This window comes from Macrobrachium rosenbergii, chromosome 50 (genome assembly GCF_040412425.1).
Source record: "Macrobrachium rosenbergii isolate ZJJX-2024 chromosome 50, ASM4041242v1, whole genome shotgun sequence".
Classification (NCBI taxonomy): domain Eukaryota; kingdom Metazoa; phylum Arthropoda; class Malacostraca; order Decapoda; family Palaemonidae; genus Macrobrachium; species Macrobrachium rosenbergii.
The window spans coordinates 23155001-23172500 of record NC_089790.1 but is presented as its reverse complement, the minus strand read 5'-3'; the positions used below and the strand labels follow the sequence as shown (position 1 = coordinate 23172500).

At 36.7% G+C, this 17500-nt stretch overlaps 1 long non-coding RNA gene across 1 annotated transcript in view; it reads right to left on the bottom strand.

Moving 5' to 3' along the window:
- The window catches only part of LOC136832750 (uncharacterized), a 587618-nt gene that overhangs the window by 358086 nt on the left and 212032 nt on the right, over positions 1–17500 (bottom strand). The window contains exon 4 of the long non-coding RNA XR_010851306.1: positions 2223–2265. This is a non-coding gene — a long non-coding RNA (uncharacterized lncRNA). The remainder of the gene's footprint in view (positions 1–2222; positions 2266–17500) is intronic.

Sequence of the window (17500 nt, the reverse complement as noted above, 5' to 3'; positions counted from 1 at the left end):
TGTATATGTATAATACATATATATATATATATATATATATATATATATATATATATATATATATATATATATATATATATATATATATATAAAAGCGAGGAAGAATTTATTATTATTATTATTATTATTATTATTATTATTATTATTATTATTATTATTATTATTATTATTCAAACTAGGAAGTTTTGTACACACCCCCACTGATTTTTCGGAAAACCCAGCACAGCTGCACCGAAAACTTCAGCCGTATAATGTAAGCATCACAACTTGAATGCGATGCCACTCGGTATATGAAAGTTCGTTAAGGAATGCTGCACAGAATACTTGTTCCGGGTTAAGGAATTTAAGCCTTGTTCAAATGCCCACATTATAGTTCAACAAATTATTCAGGTTTTTTCCTCTTATATACATATATATATATATATATATATATATATATATATATATATATATATATATATATATATATATATATATATATATATATATATATATATATACACATATAGATATATACATAAGTATGTATATATGCATATGTATGTATATATGTATATGTGTGTGTATATTATATATATATATATATATATATATATATATATATATATATATATAATATATATATATACAGTATATATATATATATATATATATATATATATATATATATATATATATATATATATATATGCATGAACCTCCTGAAATGTATATAAGCATACATGTACCTATAATTAATTTCATTACCTTATTTCCTGTGAGTTGTATAACCTAACTGTGTAGTGGATGCCTCCATATAAAATTAAAAGTTATTGAAACTAATATCTTAAACAGTATATCACGAAAAACAATTTCCTTACATAATTCATCCAAATACACCGTTGTTAAGACTAATAATATACACAGTTAAAAGAACCCGCATTAGAACAAAATTAAAGATATCCAATCATGCGAAGAGTGGAGACATGTCACAATAAAACACGGAAGATTAGGGATGCATCGAAAGGATTCTGCATAATTACTGTTTCAAGTACCAAATGGATACGAATCCTTTAATTGCCCTGGGATTAAGCACAAGGAAATGACTCGACTTGTAAGAAATTACCACTATTTTGCAACCTCTAATAAACGGTACCGTTAAGGTCTCTTGCATTAATGTCATATTTTCATGGTAATTATCTAAGATTATTTTAATACTAAGTACCTTCTAGGAGAGATGTATTATATTTGCAGCCGTGTTCAGACTTCTTTGTATTTTGAATTACTAAAACGTCTCATATGGATTTAAAACCAATAAAAATCTATCCCTTCTTTACTGACGACGATGGAGAATCAGCTATCTAGTTCTTACTGTTATTTTCCAAGTCATAATTCGAAGACATATACAAAAATATCGTCTAAAAATCTACTGTATTTTGAAATTTAGTTAGTAAAAAAAATACCTTTCCTAAAATATAATAATTTATGAATCCATCCCACATAAGGTTATAAGGAATTCAACTTCGTAACGTTAAAAAAATATTTACTCGAAGTCAAACTTATCGTTTCTCGACAACTGCAAAAGACTAACTTCACTACCTCATAACGAAATAAAATCCGGTAATGCTGTGGTAATGAAATTCTGAGAGAGAGAGAGAGAGAGAGAGAGAGAGAGAGAGAGAGAGAGAGAGAGAGAGAGAGAGAGAGAGAGAGACATTCTAAACTCTGGTGGCTGCAAAATGGGAGCGAGTATATTTCTCAGTATCCAAACAGGAATGTAGCAGTAATTTAAAGCTAATTACCTCTTTTGCCGGCTTACATTATTGCTAATTAGTGGGTGAGCCTGAATATAAATGCTCTCAGTTTATGTTTTCTGTTGCGTTCTTTATTTATGCTGCTTATTTTCTATTAATTTGGTGGCATTAGGTTTGCGTAGTTGCCTGTTTTAGACTGTTCAGATCGCTTGCCTAATTCATTACAAATCGATGCCCATAATTGCTTCATTAATTCTGGAACGCAGGCATGAGATATTTGTTATAATTTTAGGATTATGGGAATGCGTGTTTGGCAGCGATAATTGAAAAAATTTAGATTCCAGCAACATTCGGTATTTCGGGCTAAAAAAAACATTAGGTAGTCTAACACCGTTGGAATTCTAGAGATTTTACAAAGTGTCATTTGTATACTGATATTAATCATGCTGTTTCCCCACAATATAAAAACTTAAAATAAGTCTGACATACCTTTAAGATGAGTAAATCCTCATTTTTGTGGTCCCCTCCACACCTGAAAATATAAAATATAATTGTTAATACTTTCACTATGACTGATGATATTAAAATACTTTATAAATAACAGAAGACATTGAGTATATCAGCAATATTATAAATAGTATATTTTCCTTTGGTTTTGCCTCCACAGGTCTACAAAAAATGTGTCTATAGAGACATTCCTTTTATAGAAAGGATTTACAAATAACATATAGCTCTTAATTAATCAAATAAATAATCAGCAATCTATTTTCAAAGTGGTGAAAGATACTTGAAAAATACGAATACTGATATAATATATTCCCTTTCCATACAAGTATTTTCGAGAGATTTTATTTTTTCAAGAGAACTTGACATTCTCCAACCCTCCACCCACTGGAAATGACCCTGGAACTGAAAGCTGGGGCAAATAAAAATATTATTAAATAAATATGTTTTTTAGCACCGTTTGAAGAACTTCAGTTCCATTAAAAATAAATCAAACCACAAAATAGAATTTACTGACTACTGACACGCGCGTGAGAAAATGAATATTTAAAACACAAAGAGAAAAAATTAGGTAATTTTTATCCACTGATATATTACGTTCTGCCTTTATTTACATTTCATATGCTTGTCCATTATAATGTAAATTTTAAGCGGTAACTGCTAGCCGGACCCAGGATTTAGCAGGAGGCGTTTGCAGCAGGAGATAATCATTTTCCAAAGAACAAACTTTCCAGAGCAATTTGAGGCAGTTTCATATTTTTTATTTTAATTTCCAATGTAAAGTAGGTGGCAGAAGTCCGTGTTTTTAGCTGGCGAAATAGCCTGGTGCCGTCTATTTAATGAAAGGACCGAAAGTTCAATCGAAAGGTTCTCCTTCTCTCCAACGGGAACTGGGAGAAAATTGAGAGAGACTGACTAATAAGAATGAAAACCCGAAAAATAACTGAAATAAGAGCCCTCAGTTCCAAAAATAGCTTACTCTACATCGAAGCACTCACAGGATGCACACTTAGAAATGCTGTTTCCCTGCAAAAGAAGTTCGCTAGCCCTAAAATTTACCGTCACTGGAAAAAATGGTGTTATGAACATTAAGGTTATTGAAAAAAAAAAGAAATAAAACTCACGATAGCAACAATGCCAGAAGATGAAGAAGACGAGACTGTCATGAAATAAACAAAAGACAAGAATCCGCGGCAAAACAGTTGCAACACTTTTACCTGAAACGTGAGGGATGAATACAAGATATAATGCTTACCACAGACAACGAATCGAAGAACACTTCATGGTAGGCTTCAAGTATCCAGTAAGTGCTGCAATGATGGTGAAGTATCATATAATGTAGTGCTCTAAATGCCAATAAAAAAAAAAAAAACTGAACGTACCAGGAATAATGTTTATGAAAACTACCATGGTCAATATGTAGGAGAGTTTGCTGGTCAAATGATTGGGATAGAATAGAATATGGAATTTAGTCCTAAAGCCAAGCACTGGGACCTACGAGGTCATTCAGCGCTGAAAGGGAAATTGACAGTAAGAAGGTTTGAAAGGTGTAACAGGAGGAAAACCTCGCAGTTGCACTATGAAATAATTGTCAGGAGAGGGTGGAAATTCAGATGGGAGAAAGAAAATATACACAGGGGTACAGTAAAAAGAATGAGAGAGGTTGCACCTAGGGAACGAAGGGTTGCTGCTGACCCTTAAGTAATGCCTACACAGCACCACGTAAGGTGCACTGACGGCACTAGCCCCCTACGGGAAGGTCAAATGATTGTGATTCAAAAAATGATTATGATTCAAAAAGAACTAAGTATATAATTTTGTTTGTCCACGGGGAACGACTGTAGCATAGATGCAAAATCAAAACAAGAATAGCAAATACAACTAGCAGCCAAAACCGAATCTGTCAGAGTACGAAAACATAATAACAATAGTCAGAAAAGCATCTTTTTGTTAAGAGAAACGAGATTAATCATTGAAAGAGAACGAGTAGAATATTACTATCCACACCTGAATTTTACCATACACCACGAATAAGAAAAACTATATGTGTGACGGAATTAAATAAACGTAAATATGAAATCATTAAACGTTCTGACATAGATCTCTCACCAAAAAAAAAAAAATTTACTTTATATAGATCATCAGACACAAAACAGACGATACAGCATTCAACAATGAAACTGAAGACCGTCGGAATAGTTTGTATACTTTAACTTATGGGGCGACTAGATACATTTTATAAATAGATGGTGTTGGTGTTCTTTTATATCACTATCAATCAGTAAATTTAACAAACACATGTACAAATATAAAGTTATCAACGAATAGAAATTATCTTACGAGAAAAAAATGCACTTACAGAGGACTGTATAAAAGATTTACATAGTATTTCAAGCACAGCTTGTGTTTGCAAAAATACTGATATTATAAATTATGCAAATGCAACTGAATACGTAAAGAGGTTCTCTAGCTTTCATGGGGATGAGATTAGCTCAAATGCGGTCAGTACTGTCAAATCAATGTGAAAAAAAATTAAAATTAAAGAAGACTCACCATCGTTGAATTGCGAAATAAGAGAAGCTTGAGAGAACGACGGCCAACCGAAAAAAAAAAATCAGAACTAAGACAATACTGAATATGAGGAGAGATGAGATGACTTCATTAAAAAAAAAAACACACACACAACGGTAGATAGCAGACTCAATATTTATATTGTTACTAGTTTAGGAGCTTTTCACTATCTTCTATAAGTAAAGTATCATATTAAAACATCATCCGTTATTCCCCTGTTCATCACCAATGTCTCATAACTATATATATATATATATATATATATATATATATATATATATATATATATATATATATATATATATATATATAGAGAGAGAGAGAGAGAGAGAGAGAGAGAGAGAGAGAGAGAGAGAGAGAGAGAGAGAGAGAGAGAGATTAGTGTACTTCGAACAGGTATATTTTTATCTTTGACTTACTGAAAGCATTTTCTTTGCTCTGCGGTACTCTATGTGAAGGTTATCTAAGCCCCAAAAATTATAATAAATGATGCTATTATATACATAACTAAAATACATTTATCTAATTTTCTTATTCCTTTGACAGAGCAATTAAGAGAGAGCAAATTTTATCGACGGTTTTCCTCTTTATCTAGGTAAATGGACACTCCATGATTTAAACGACAGGGCCCAGTTAGCCTTTGGACTAAGCACTATTGAATAAAGTCGGATTTGCATGTGAATACGACCGGTTGGGGATCTGTTCCCTATAATCTCCGAAGCAAAAACAGATGCTATTAATTCGGGCTGTAATTAAAACGCTTAGCGAAACACAGTTTCCCGGAATGGCTGGACAAAACGCGCGAGATGTTAGGTGTAACTAACAAATACGTTTATTTTAGATATTGCCGGAGAATAAAATTAATTTTGGGTGCTCTACTAATAAAAGATAGTGAAAAGCTGCCTAAACTAGTGAGATTATCAGTATTGTGAGTATTTTTTTAATCAAGTCGCCTCATCTGTCTTCATTTTCAATATTTTCTTCATTCAGGATATTTTTGTTTTTATTACATGAAAGAGGATCTACGGCAAAAAACTCTATTCTCAGCATCTGACAAACCAAGTAAAAAATGCCGAAGTTTCTTCGGCGAAATCGAGTTTTCTGTACTGCATATAATCAGGGCCACCAAAAATTGATCTATCTTTCAGTGGTCTCGGTATACTGCTGTATGAGCTGCGGCCCATGAAACTTTAACGACGGCCCGGCGGTGGCCTGTCCTATATCGTTGCCAGAAGCACGATTATGGCTAACTTTAACCTTAAATAAAATAAAAACTACTGAGGCTATAGGGCTGCAATTCAGTATGTTTGATGATTGGAGGGTGGATGGTTAACATACCCAAAGCCGGCACAATAGTTTTCTTTTACAGAAAACAAAAAATTGCTTACGATACCATTTATCTGCAGTACTCTCGTGCAATGAAGATATGTCTCGTGATATTTTGGATTCTGGATTCACGTAGTATCTAGGACTTCCGTATAAATGCATTTTGAATAAATAATGACTCATGTATGGATCACCATTATTAGCAGGTTTGCTTATCATAAGCAGAAAGGGAGAGTCAAACTTTCGTGAGGAAATAAAGCAATCATAACATACTCCATTTAATTTAATCTTGAATCGTACTTCCATCTGCATATAACTGGATTCGTGTTATTTATGTAGATATGTGGGAATATTTGCATTACATTTTAGGTATATCAGACAGATTAACTGGTAGTGTGTAAACCATTACATACTATAAAGTATACTTTGTTATATGGACGTGCACATTGTTTATAATCTCTCCATTTTTTGAATTTTGTTTGAGGTTTGTCTTACTCTCCGCTCGGAATTCTATGTTGGTACAGAAAATCTGGTATTATAAACTGATCATTATATAATACGGGTATTCCATTGGCTACTTAGGCACTTGAGCGATCTGTTATCTTAGCACCAATGACGGACTTGTCACTTAACGTTTTACGTATTTTCTTCTTATATCGTTTTATCAAAGCCCTCTGGAAGACCAGTGTAAACCAGAACAACAAACCAACCTTTCGTATAAGCATCTCACAGTCTATTGTAAAGTATTTTTGTAAAAAAAAAGAAAAAGAAAGGGGAATAACCGTAACGTTCCTGGCCTACGGAGTCACAGCGGCCACGGATACAATGTGTCTTATCCCAAGACATATGAACCCCGCAGGGAGAAAAAGCCCACTAAATGGTGGCCGAGATCTCTTGAGACCTTAAGCAATTCATGGTTTTTATTCTTGCAGGATAGTATTCATGCTTCTCTGTGGTTTGTGAACACCACCTAAGTCTTGAATAATGGTGTACGACTGCGCATGGAATAGATAAATAAGAGTAAAAGCATAGTAGTTCATTTGGTCAGGGGAATTGAAGCTGGCTGCTATAGTGCTGGGCATAACCAGAGGGATTAGAGAGGCCAGATATTGTCTAGACTAGGGAAGGAACTGAGCTTTGGCAGGAAGACTGTTCTCATAAGCAAAAAAAAAAAAAAAAAAAAAAAAAAAAAACATTCAATACTGTTTAGACCTGTAAGGTTTAAGCTCAGCTAACAGACTGAAACGCAACTTCGGTGACAGTGATACACACACACACACACACACACACACACACACACACACACACACACACACACACACACACACACATATATATATATATATATATATATATATATATATATATGTGTGTGTGTGTGTGTGTGTGTAATATGTGTGATGTCTGAATTAATATATATATATATATATATATATATATATATATATATATATATATATATATATATATATATATATATACAGTATATATATATATATATATATATATATATATATATATATATATATATATATATATATATATATATATATATATATATGACTGTCACCGAGGCTGTGTTTCAGTCTGTTAGCCTGAACTTAAACCTTACAGGTCTAAATAATATCGCTTTTTTTTTTTTTTTTTTTGCTTGTCTGGACAGTCTTCCTGCCACAAGTTCAATTCCTTCCCTAGTCTAAACAACATGTGGCCTCTCTGGCCTTTTGGTTATGCTAAACATTATAATAGCCAACTTCTAATCCATTGCCTAATTGAACTGCTATGCTGTTCATCTTTTGTTTCTATTCCACACACAGTAACATACCATTATTCCAATCATTCAGTATAGCCCACAAACCACAGAAAAGCATGCATATTACCCTACGAAAATAAAAACCGCGAATTAATTACGGTCTTAATAGTTATTAGCTACCATTTAGTGGGCTTTTTTCTCCCTGCGGGGTTCTCAACCGTACACTTGGCGCTCATCTGAATGACAGCCGATCACTGACCTCAGAAAGGAAGTAACACGTGGTGTGGTTTTGATTAACATGTCCTCGCTAAACCGAAACGCCCCCCAATAAGCTGAAACACCCCTAAATCGAAGCACACACCCACCCCACCAAACCGAAACATCCCCACCCCCGCTAACCTGAAACACCCCTAAATCGAAACACACACCCACCCGACCAAACCGAAACATCCCCACCCCCGCTAACCAGAAACACCCCTAAATCGAAACACATCCCCATAAACGGAAACATCCCCATTAAACCTAAACACCCCTAAATCTAAACACACCCCACTAAACCTAAGCACACCCCACTAAACTTAAACATCCCCAAATCGAAACACCAACACTAAAACTAAACACATCCCCCACTAAACCTAAACATACCCCATTAAACCAAAACACACCCCTAATAAACCTAAACACACCTCCCACCAAACCTAAACACATCCTCCATTAACATAAACACCCCTCCCACTAAACCTAAATGCACCCCCACTAAACCTAAACACACCCCCCACCTAAACCTAAACACACACCACCCACAATATCTAAATACACCCCTCACTAAACCTAAACACACCCCCGCAATACCTAAACTCAGACCCACTAAACCTAAGCACACACCCCCACTAAACCTAAACACATCCACCACTAAACCTTAACACCCCTCCCACCAAACCTAAAACATCCTCCACCAAACATAAACCATCCCACTAAACATAAATGCACCCCCATTAACCTAAATACACCCCCACTAAACCTAAATACAACCCTGCTAACCCTAAATACATAGCAATCACTAAACCTAAACACACCCCCACTAAACCTAAACACACACCAAGCTTCATTTTCTTGCTATTATGGGTCTATGAAACATTTCGTGGTATTATTTTACTTATGGACATTAATTGCTTTCAACATAAAATATAGGTTTTTCTGTTGTATTATGATGTGATTTGAATAATTTTGAGGATTATTTCCATCGCAAATGAATACTTATCCTTCCCCGGCAAATGATATATACAAAATTAATAAAATTACGACTTGTCAGAATACTGCACCCCCTCTCCATAGCTAATACGGCAAAACTGTAACCAGTAAGCACAGTTTTGCCGTATTAGCTATGGAGAAAGGGGTGTAGTATTCTGACAAGTCGTAATTTTATTAATTTTGTATACAGTATATCATTTGCCGGGAAGGATAAGTATTCATTTGCGATGGAAATAAACCTCAAAATCATTCAAATCACATCATAATACAACAGAAAAACCTATATTTTATGTTGAAAGCAATTAATGTCCATAAGTAAAATAATACCCATTTCGTTTGACTGAAAATATAAATCAAACCATGACTGTTATAAATAAAAAATAAAACTACAGTTTCTCTGTATCTCATACCAAAAGTTGTTTTCTATGGTTTGTTTACGTCGTACCGAGGAGCTCTCAACAAGTGCGGTGTTTCAGAATTCCGTTGGGAAGGAAACTCGTTTGATGAACCCCGTTTTGTTAAACAACTCAATCGCTGCATTTGCAATATCTAAAACTGACACATGGATGTCACAGACAGTACCCTACAGGCCTACCTACAGCAAAGAACTCTTAATGACTGGCAAAATACAGCACGTGTCGTTATGCATCACAGCGACATGTTGACAACAGGAGACTTGTAACCTATTGGCCCAGGACTACTTAGTACTACTATGGGATTTTAGCAACGAGCAAGGTCATTTTTACGATATATTTTGTGGCATATATAAAAATAATGATGCCCCGATTTAGTGCACTTAGTCTCAATAATACGATGAAAATATAAGACTCGTTAACAGAGAAAGCGTAAGCTATTACCTCCCAGAGCTTAACCAAACTGACACATGTTCATTGGTAAATAAACTTCCGTATACGTTGCATTTACCTGTCAAATGTCACTCCACTTTCTCTTGAAGTATTCCTTCGACCATTTCTGCAATTAGAAGCTGCACAACGCACCATTATGACAATAATAATAATAAAAAAAAATCACTGACACTATGTACCAATTTAACTTCCGACGTGTGTTAGGATACCCGGGGGGACACCGGGAGGCCCTGCGCCTGCGCGAGCAGCGCCGCCCTAGTGGCGGCGAGCCAAACTACGTAGTACTCGTATGCAATTACATCTCTCATTACTGATGAGCTAATATTAGTACTTACTGTAATGGAAAAATAGGAAACTGATGGATGTAATTGTTCAATGTAGCGAGGCAATGCCTAATGTAAACCCGCTGGTAAAATAAGAAAAAAGTTAAATGCATCAAGTAAAAAGACAAAAAGAATGACAAAATATATACGCCACATACACTACATGTATAAGAAAAAGGTTAGTCAAAAAGTATCTGAAAAAATGTAGGATACGATAAGCTTTTACATTATATCTGAGCCCGTACTTCAAGTTAAGTAAATCGTGCTGTGGGGTAATTGTAGAGAGAGAGAGAGAGAGAGAGGCTGATAGCATATTTTGTATTGTAGAGTAAATGAACAGGGAGAGAAGCCGGTGAGCGTATTGTATTGTAGAGTAATAACTGTGTGGCGAGAAGCTGGTAAGCGTAGTGTTGTAGAGTCACTGAACAGAGAGGGAAGCTGGTAAGCGAACTGTGTTGCATAGTATTTGTGGAGAGGGAGAAGCTGATAATCGTATTAATTTCATTCTAAGAAACCGAAAAGGGAGAGGTGACGATCGCTTCACGTTTTTAAAAGTTGTCCGGTGCAGGGGAAGAATCCCCCGAGAGATGCAAGATGACAGAATTATTCAAATTACTCGACGAATCAACTAAACATTATTAAGGCTAGTGATTAACAAACTCACGCAGTAATGCCAATAAGTTTTCGGTGCTCCTGAGGAACTGCGCAGAATAAACCATTGCAATGTTAGTATACAATTGTCACTCTGTATGAAATATAAAATTATAATTTCCATATCACTTACCATGTGAAATTTCGTACTTTAAATCAGGTATATCGTCGAATACATATATTTCACTCAAGTGGTTCTTTTATATCAATATCTCAATGGTTCTTTTACCTGTGCTTAGCTTTTCTCAGAAACATACTGTAACTGCTCCTTTTCAAGAGAGATTTAACGAGTCTCTTCAAATAAAATCAGAGATTAAACACTACCTAAAAATTCATTACATTATTAGGCCTACGAGTTGCTATTTATGACCGTTCTTGAGTTTTATCAGTTATTCTATAATCTCCTTTCACCCACAGGATATTTCTATAGGTCATTATTCTATAATCTCCTTTCACCCACAGGATATTTCTATAGGTTATTATCCTATAATCTCCTTTCACCCACAGGGTATTTAACCTTTTAATGTCATGGACGGAGTTTCGAGAGTAAGTGGCTGATAATAAGCCACGTGTAAACGCGGAGAAAATGTTCAAAAAATTTTTAAGTTCGAAGAAGGAGGTAAAGAAAAAGGCAAATTAAAAAATGAAGTACAGTATAAATCTGAGTTTGTACGTTAAATTACCTTACTCGTGAAAAGCAAATAAAAGAAAACAAAAAGATAATAAATACTGCAATTTTCGTTTTAATTTGTTTTGAATAATGAAATGACATTTTCCACATCTCTTTCTCTCTCTCTCTCTCTCTCACTTAATTTTTGTTTTCTACATGGACATTTTTTTTATTCAATACAAACCATTATGGGCAATAGTTTTAATACTTTATTTAATGCGCTCATTAGATTTCCACAGCGCCTTTACATGAAAACGCCTTTTGGTTTTCGTCCGATAGTTTAACTTCTCCTTTGAAGAATTCACTGAAGATTTAAGCATGGAGCTTCATACCAACCCCTTGAATTCCCCTCTCTTTACACTAGGAAGGGTCCATAGATTACTCAAGGCTTCCAAGTCTGGAAAGGTTTATGGCCTTCGGGGGGTTTCCAGGAATTTGTAAATCAGGCGCTCACGGCATTTTCTTTCTCTTGTTTGACATTTCATAAACACTGCTATACGTAAAAAAAATCTTCTTCCTGGCAGCCGTTCCTCGTATGTAACTTCCCAGGGAATTAGATTGCTCTGAAGCCCTTGAACTTTCGCTCTATATCACTCTGACCTTAAGCCTTTGAACTCTTCCTAATGGCCAGTTTCTCAAGAAGTTGGAATATCACACCATTTTGAAGATCAGTGATTCCATGGAAACAGGATCATCCCGTACAGTAACCTAAAACTCTATAATATATATATATATACATACACACACACACACACACACATATATATATATATATATATATATATATATATATATATATATATATATATATATATATATATATATATATATGTGTGTGTATATATATATACTGTATATATATAAATGTTTTTTAAGAGTTACAACAAGACGGTTTTACCAGATTCACATCTCTGTTCATTCAATGTCAGTTCTTGATCAAAATACGACATTTCAAATGTGGTTGATGGTACCACTTCTGCATATAGTATTTTCTTACGTCTGGTTTTCCTGGTATATAATCTCATTACCACCTTTCTCGGTCTACTCTTACCACATTACGATTTTTTGCCCACATAAGCAATCTATAGCTCTTTCTAAGCTATCTTTGAGCTCCTCAATCTTTCTAAATTTTTGTGATGTATATAAAGCTAACATTTTTATGGTGCCTTATATTACTAATGATCTAGAATTCCTACGATAGTGTGGGTTTTCAATCTCGCCTCAGAAAGGGAATTCTCTTTCTTTCAGATTCGCAACTGATCCCTGATCCCCTTTATCTGCCGAGAGCAAGCAGATACGCTGAACAGCAGCTGTACCAATATGCTGTAAATGCGCATCGCTGTCGAACTTCTCAGTTCCAGAGGGTCTTTATTCCTCACACCGTTGGACTGTGGAACAGCCTCCCAGAGGATGTCGTGCGGTTGGAACTTCAGAAGTTCAAGCGAAGGTGCAATGCATTACTACCCTAATACTATTCTTCTGGCATTCTGATACATTTTTATCTATTTATTAATTATTTTTTTAATAAGTGGGATCTCTTCTTTCTGTGTTCCCCTTCACTTCTTATTACTTCTTCCTCATGAACATCATATCCTTTGGAAGCTTGAATTTCAAGTCAGTGGCCCATGTTGTCGGCTTGTTCCATATGAATAGGTTTAATTTTCTGAATAATAATAATAATAATAATAATAATAATAATAATAATAATAATAATAATAATAATAATAATAATATACGATGGAAGGCTCTCTGCGGAAAACATTAAAAAGGAAACGGGGAATCAGTCGGTAAAGATGTCAGTCTGACCATGTTTATGTATGATAGTTATTATATGAATATTAGCAAGAAATGAAACATTTGTGCCTGTAGCCATTTGCTCATATATGAATATTTCCTTTTTCCCAACTCCCGGCGTCCGACTCCATTTCTCACCCTACTTATCTTCGTGTCAGTCGTCATCAAAAGCTCTCCCCTCGCGAGGTCTCTCGAAACATTAGCTCCCTTCATCGCGCTTTCTTTTGAAGGCTCCTTGAGTCCATCATCAAGTTCTGCTGTCCCTCGCCATCTGCTACAACTCTTCTTGGTCCCCTCCGAAATTTCCAGCCATCACTTCTTTTCAGCGTCTGAACAACATCCCTTCTCCCTTTGAAGCAAGGTATCTTTAGATTTACATTTTGTCTTAATCAGTGTAATTACCTTTTTCCTTTCCTCCCGTCGTCGCCCGCCCATTCTTCTTTGTAAAGGAATATCTTCCCCCTTCATTTACGTGTTTTAACCAACTCCCGTGTATGAAAAAGAATGGACGGCAGCAGAATGAGAGCAGAAGTTAATTTCAGAATAGTGATGAGAGGGAGGTTTGGGAGCTTCGTGCAAAAGGAGTGACAGAAGAAGAGAGCTTATGGAAAAATTATTATTCTGAGGGGATGCTGTGCACACTCTTCCTATATAGGAGAGGTCAAAAGTGTTTACTGAATGCAAATGAGGAAAAGAGCTATGGATAATAGAAGGTATTATATATATATATATATATATATATATATATATATATATATATATATATATATATATATATATATATATATTTCTGACTCACGTCAGGATCAGAACCCAGGTCTTTCAATTGAAAGGCAGCGCCCTTGCCTTTCAATTGAAAGACCTGGGTTCGATCCCGACGTGAGTCAGAAATTTATTCCTGTTCCACACGTGATTGTGTGTTGATTATTTCTCTCTCTCTCTCTCTCTCTCTCTCTCTCTCTCTCTCTCTCTCTCTCTCTATATATATATATATATATATATATATATATGTATATGACTATTTATCACATCACCGTGATTCATATACAATCAGAAAGCTACAAACGTCCTTTAATATCCAATTCACTCTACCTCGGAAGTAATATATTTTCATATATGTTACCGAAGGGGAATTTTTAGGTGATAATAAGTCCACCGTCCCGTGGGATCGAACCAGCGACGGACGGGGGAATCAGGACTTACAGTGACACACTAACCAGTCGGCCACAAGAGAGGTATAAATGAATACCATCTCCCATCAGCCCACCCGTCGAACTCAGGTGTTTTGCGTTTGGAGACGATATCCACCCACCTCTGCCATGTTGGCCGTGTAGTGCGTTTGTCGCACGTAGCCATATTATGACTATTTATCACATCACCGTGATTCATATACAATCAGAAAGCTACAAACGTCCTTTAATATCCAATTCACTCTACCTCGGAAGTAATATATTTTCATATATGTTACCGAAGGGGAATTTTTAGGTGATAATAAGTCCACCGTCCCGTGGGATCGAACCAGCGACGGACGGGGGAATCAGGACTTACAGTGACACACTAACCAGTCGGCCACAAGAGAGGTATAAATGAATACCATCTCCCATCAGCCCACCCGTCGAACTCAGGTGTTTTGCGTTTGGAGACGATATCCACCCACCTCTGCCATGTTGGCCGTGTAGTGCGTTTGTCGCACGTAGCCATATTATGACTATTTATCACATCACCGTGATTCATATACAATCAGAAAGCTACAAACGTCCTTTAATATCCAATTCACTCTACCTCGGAAGTAATATATTTTCATATATGTTACCGAAGGGGAATTTTTAGGTGATAATAAGTCCACCGTCCCGTGGGATCGAAACCAGCGACGGACGGGGAATCAGGACTTACAGTGACACACTAACCAGTCGGCCACAAGAGAGGTATAAATGAATACCATCTCCCATCAGCCCACCCGTCGAACTCAGGTGTTTTTGCGTTTGGAGACGATATCCACCCACCTCTGCCATGTTGGCCGTGTAGTGCGTTTGTCGCACGTAGCCATATTATGACTATTTATCACATCACCGTGATTCATATACAATCAGAAAGCTACAAACGTCCTTTAATATCCAATTCACTCTACCTCGGAAGTAATATATTTTCATATATGTTACCGAAGGGGAATTTTTAGGTGATAATAAGTCCACCGTCCCGTGGGATCGAACCAGCGACGGACGGGGGAATCAGGACTTACAGTGACACACTAACCAGTCGGCCACAAGAGAGGTATAAATGAATACCATCTCCCATCAGCCCACCCGTCGAACTCAGGTGTTTTGCGTTTGGAGACGATATCCACCCACCTCTGCCATGTTGGCCGTGTAGTGCGTTTGTCGACGTAGCCATATTATGACTATTTATCACATCACCGTGATTCATATACAATCAGAAAGCTACAAACGTCCTTTAATATCCAATTCACTCTACCTCGGAAGTAATATATTTTCATATATGTTACCAAGGGGAATTTTTAGGTGATAATAAGTCCACCGTCCCGTGGGATCGAACCAGCGACGGACGGGGAATCAGGACTTACAGTGACACGCTAACCAGTCGGCCACAAGAGAGGTATAAATGAATACCATCTCCCATCAGCCCACCCGTCGAACTCAGGTGTTTTGCGTTTGGAGACGATATCCACCCACCTCTGCCATGTTGGCCGTGTAGTGCGTTTGTCGCATGTAGCCATATTATGACTATTTATCACATCACCGTGATTCATATACAATCAGAAAGCTACAAACGTCCTTTAATATCCAATTCACTCTACCTCGGAAGTAATATATTTTCATATATGTTACCGAAGGGGAATTTTAGGTGATAATAAGTCCACCGTCCCGTGGATCGAACCAGCGACGGACGGGGAATCAGGACTTACAGTGACACACTAACCAGTCGGCCACAAGAGAGGTATAAATGAATACCATCTCCCATCAGCCCACCCGTCGAACTCAGGTGTTTTGCGTTTGGAGACGATATCCACCCACCTCTGCCATGTTGGCCGTGTAGTGCGTTTGTCGCACGTAGCCATATTATGACTATTTATCACATCACCGTGATTCATATACAATCAGAAAGCTACAAACGTCCTTTAATATCCAATTCACTCTACCTCGAAGTAATATATTTTCATATATGTTACCGAAGGGGAATTTTTAGGTGATAATAAGTCCACCGTCCCGTGGGGATCGAACCAGCGACGGACGGGGAATCAGGACTTACAGTGACACACTAACCAGTCGGCCACAAGAGAGTATAAATGAATACCATCTCCCATCAGCCCACCCGTCGAACTCAGGTGTTTTGCGTTTGAGAGACGATATCCACCCACCTCTGCCATGTTGGCCGTGTAGTGCGTTTGTCGCACGTAGCCATATTATGACTATTTATCACATCACCGTGATTCATATACAATCAGAAAGCTACAAACGTCCTTTAATATCCAATTCACTCTACCTCGGAAGTAATATATTTTCATATATGTTACCGAAGAAATTTTTAGGTGATAATAAGTCCACCGTCCCGTGGGATCGAACCAGCGACGGACGGGGAATCAGGACTTACAGTGACACACTAACCAGTCGGCCACAAGAGAGGTATAAATGAATACCATCTCCCATCAGCCCACCCGTCGAACTCAGGTGTTTTGCGTTTGGAGACGATATCCACCCACCTCTGCCATGTTGGCCGTGTAGTGCGTTTGTCGCACGTAGCCATATTATGACTATTTATCACATCACCGTGATTCATATACAATCAGAAAGCTACAAACGTCCTTTAATATCCAATTCACTCTACCTCGGAAGTAATATATTTTCATATATGTTACCGAAGGGGAATTTTAGGTGATAATAAGTCCACCGTCCCGTGGGATCGAACCAGCGACGGACGGGGAATCAGGACTTCAGTGACACACTAACCAGTCGGCCACAAGAGGTATAAATGAATACCATCTCCCATCAGCCCACCCGTCGAACTCAGGTGTTTTGCGTTTGGAGACGATATCCACCCAC